At 42.0% G+C, this 3,915-nt stretch overlaps 1 pseudogene; it reads left to right on the plus strand.

Moving 5' to 3' along the window:
- Window positions 1–200: 200 nt before the first annotated feature.
- On the plus strand, window positions 201–1,699 carry LOC100729865 (ubiquitin-associated protein 1-like; annotated as a pseudogene).
- The last annotated feature ends 2,216 nt before the right edge of the window (window positions 1,700–3,915 follow it).

Raw genomic sequence — 3,915 nt, forward strand, 5'->3', positions numbered from 1 at the left:
TAAAGCAGAATTATTATTTTGTGTCAAAATTACTCACCATACAAGCCTAACCTTCCCTTCCCCTCCATTCTAATCAATATCACTAGCTGCTAGAAGCATCATTTAAAAACATCACCACAGGGCATGGTGAGAGAAAGGTGGAGGGAAGGTAGGGCTTCAACAAGGCAGCTGTGACATTGGCAGTGGCAACAGTTGTCTGAGAAGTACAGGATGACTTTTCCCTGGGAAAGAATATTTGAGTGGGCTGATGATATTGAGAAAATCCAAGAAGCCCAGCAGAAAGCAGAAGCTAAAGTGAATTCTAAAAGTGGCCCAAAGGGTGATAATGAAAGAACTTCTCCAGACTCACAGTACAGCCACAATGCTACCTCCTATTGACCTTATCCTCGCAAGCCTACTGCTCGACAACATCCTCATTCCAACTTGGATCAGCAGTAGTGCCATGAAACAGAAAGTTCTCCCCACACAAAGGCAGATTTCAACCCTGCTGACTTTGAATGTGAAGAAGATCCATTTGATAATCTGGAATTAAAAGCTATTGATGAGAAGGAGTAGGTAAGAAACATTCTGGTAGGAAGCACTGAACCCATTATGGCTTAGTTACTGGATGATAATTTGCCTAGAACTCTGCATATGTGTAACAGGATGAGGAAGTCTTGGCATCCTTGGAGCTGGCAACCCTCGATTTCAAACCTCTTCATCAACTCAGTGGCTGTATATTATAACTCTATCACAGTTACGCAACTGTAAAAAGATGTCACTGTCTTCCAAAATGTTCCTTTATCCTATCCCTACAGTAAGCCATATCAAATCTCTGTCTTTTCCCAAACTCGACTCTCATGACAGCAGTCAGAAGACAGTCAAGCTGGCAAGTACTTTCCATAGTACATCCTGCTTCCTCAGAGGTATGTCCTGAAATTCCAGAAAGCCATCTTCCTAAAGCAGTGCCAGTGAGATAAGGGGGACCATACTCTTGGGCTCTCAGCTTTGAACTTGAATAGTGGCACAGAGATGCTAACTCTGACATGATCCTACGTGCCTTCCCTGTCTATATTGTCTGTGTACACAGAAGAATCATCACCTCTAAATGCAGGTCCCACAGTCTCCCCTCTGAATTTCTCAATGCCATAAGTGCCCAACATTTGGAGTTGTCCCCAGGCCTATGCTGAACTTTAAGCACTGTCTCCCAGTGAATGGCAGTGTGTGGGCATCTCTTACAGGCTCACTTCATTCTCTGTCTAGCTACCACTTCATCACGCACTCTGGTATCTATCACTACTAGGAGTTTCAGTTGAGAACATTATCTTTTGTTTGTGACTTATCTTGGATATAAGCCCAATCTGGCAAGTTTCTTAAACTCTAAATCTCAGCATGTGGGGTGAGACAGTGATCAACATGGGCTATGCATATGAGTGTGTCCTGAGAGCCATTATGAAGAAAGGAGAGAATACTGAGCAGATTCTTGATTATCTCTTTCATATGGACAGCTTTATGAGAAGGGCTTTGACCCGTTTTAGTGGAAGAGGTTCTGGAAATGTGCCAGTGTTCAGAAGAAAAGATGATGGAGTCTCTTCAGTTAATGAGCAAATTTAAGGAAATGGACTTTGAACTGAAAGACATTAAGCAAACCTTGTTATTACACAAAAATGAACAAGACAATGCTTTGGAAGACCTGATGGCTAGGGCTAGAGCCACCTGAGACCAGGCCCTGCCTCATCTTGCCACAGAACCACCCCCCCCAGGAGACCCTGGAGAGCCCACCTGTGAGGAAATTTCTTTTAGAGGTTATAAGGTTAGGTATGGAGACACTGCTTGCCAGTCTCTGTGGGCCTAGATCTTGAGCTGGAGGGGAAGTAGGGAAGATTTTTAGCTCCTTCTGTATTAAATTTATGTATTTTTGAGAAGTGACCTTCCCATCTTGGTCCTCCAGATAGACTCCTTAGGTCTTTCTGGGGTCTTTGCATCTTTAGCTGGAGCCTGACTTTGCTGCTAAGAAGAACAGGGAGGAAAGAGGAGGGCTGGACACAGTGATACTTTGGGGCTAGAAGTTGCCCCTTCTGCCTCCACAGGTGGACTTAACTTTAATCCAAGTGCAAGTGAAGGATTCTTCCATGTTTTATTCATCGTCACCTTTTAACAAAGTCTTAGTGTTATATTAGTTCTGCCCTGTCTGTGAGGCACAGAGAAGGCATTTTTTCCCATGGGACTGAGTTTGTCTGTTCTGTCAGGCAGTCACTATGCTTTCTTGTCCAGCCTATTTCTTTCAGTGTGATTTGGACCACATTCCTCTGTTGTCCAGGGCTTCAGGGCCCCTGATTTAGGAAACCATTGCCAGTTTGAGTCATGCTTGGCCCCATCCCAGCACAACTGAATGAGTGAAAAAGGAGGCCATGATCTAGTCCCCAGCACTAACCCCCAAGATTCTCTGAAAAGTCTCTTCCAGCCCTGCTTTAGTATGACACAAGAGTAACACACCTAGGCATAGAAATCAGTTTCTTTGGTTTGTTTTGTATTATGTTGAATATCATTAAAGATTTAAATACAGAGCGATACAAGACTTCAAAACACAAAGTCTTCATGAATCTTAAATAATTTGCTATTTTGATTCTTCAGAGACAAATAATAAAAATCCAAAAGTTTAAAGAAAACATCATCACAGCAGCTAGGCAGAGTGAGATGGGAATTAGGGCATGGCAAAATGGCTGGGTAATTTAGGGCATGACTTGCTAATTGCAGAGACATAGTAACCATGAATTCAGAACACAGCAGAGAAAAATTCTGGGACGTGTACCTTATATCCATCAGGGTATGTTGTTTTAAATTCTTCTGGCATGGAATCTTCAAGAGATCAAGCTGAACCCTGCACCTGATACCAATTTTATGGCATGAGATCAATAAAGTATCTGATGGCACAGTTTAGATCTGACATTAGAGTGGGGGGTATGAACGATGGTGGCCATTAAGCTCATGGCTACTGTGAGCCTTTTTAACAGCCCCCCCTGCCCTCTGCAAGGTGTATAGTGTTTATTTTTCTGATTTAACTGGCTCACACTCATCACTCATCTGCAGAGCATTTTTCGGAGCTTTTTTTTTTTTTCACTTCTTTCTAAAATTTTTTTTTTTATTTTAAAGAGAATAAAACCAAACAAAATAAAACAGAATAAAGTCAAACAAAACAAAACAATGAAAGCAATACAAGACTTCAAAACAAGATATTAGAAAATAAACAATGGGTACCATAATGTATCTCGGTATCTTCAAAATAACTGCCCATATCATCAGACATAATAAAATCAGTGAAATAAAACAGAATAAACCAAACAAAAGACAACAATGAAAATGATGCAGAACTTCAAAACAAGATAATAGGAAATTAACAATGGCTACCATAATGCCTCTTGCTATCTTCAAAATAACTAGACCATCAGACATAAAGCATGTAAAAATGACCAAACAATGTAAGAACTAAGTTGCTTCTTTACTTCAGTTGTTATTTTTTCAGAAAATTCAGGTGTGTGACCTCTAATTCTACTGTATCTGTATCTCCTGAACGTGTTCTGTGTGGGCTAGAGATATGAGATTGCATTTTGCTCCTTCATCTTAATGTTTTCCTGTGTTCCTCAAAATCAGCCCATTGTTACTTACATCCCAGGTGCTTCCTGCATTGTCTACCAGTCCCTCAGTGTAGTGGGTTGGAGTAGGTTCCTAGCTTCCTCTGATGTGGGGTTCTTGGAGTGGTAGAGAAATGTGGGTTCATGGTTCACCAATGCTTTCCCAATGGCAGAAGGGCTCCTCGGCATGGCTTCTTCTCTGGGCTGGTTGGACTGGGCTGTTGGGGTGTGGCTTCTCCAGGCTGGTTCTGGGTTTGCTGGGTCTCTCCAGGCCACTGGCACATGTCCTTGGAGTGTGGCTTCT

The sequence above is a fragment of the Cavia porcellus genome, unplaced genomic scaffold (assembly GCF_034190915.1).
Source record: "Cavia porcellus strain 051 isolate PalLab524CR breed Dunkin Hartley unplaced genomic scaffold, mCavPor4.1 scaffold_25, whole genome shotgun sequence".
NCBI lineage: Eukaryota > Metazoa > Chordata > Mammalia > Rodentia > Caviidae > Cavia > Cavia porcellus.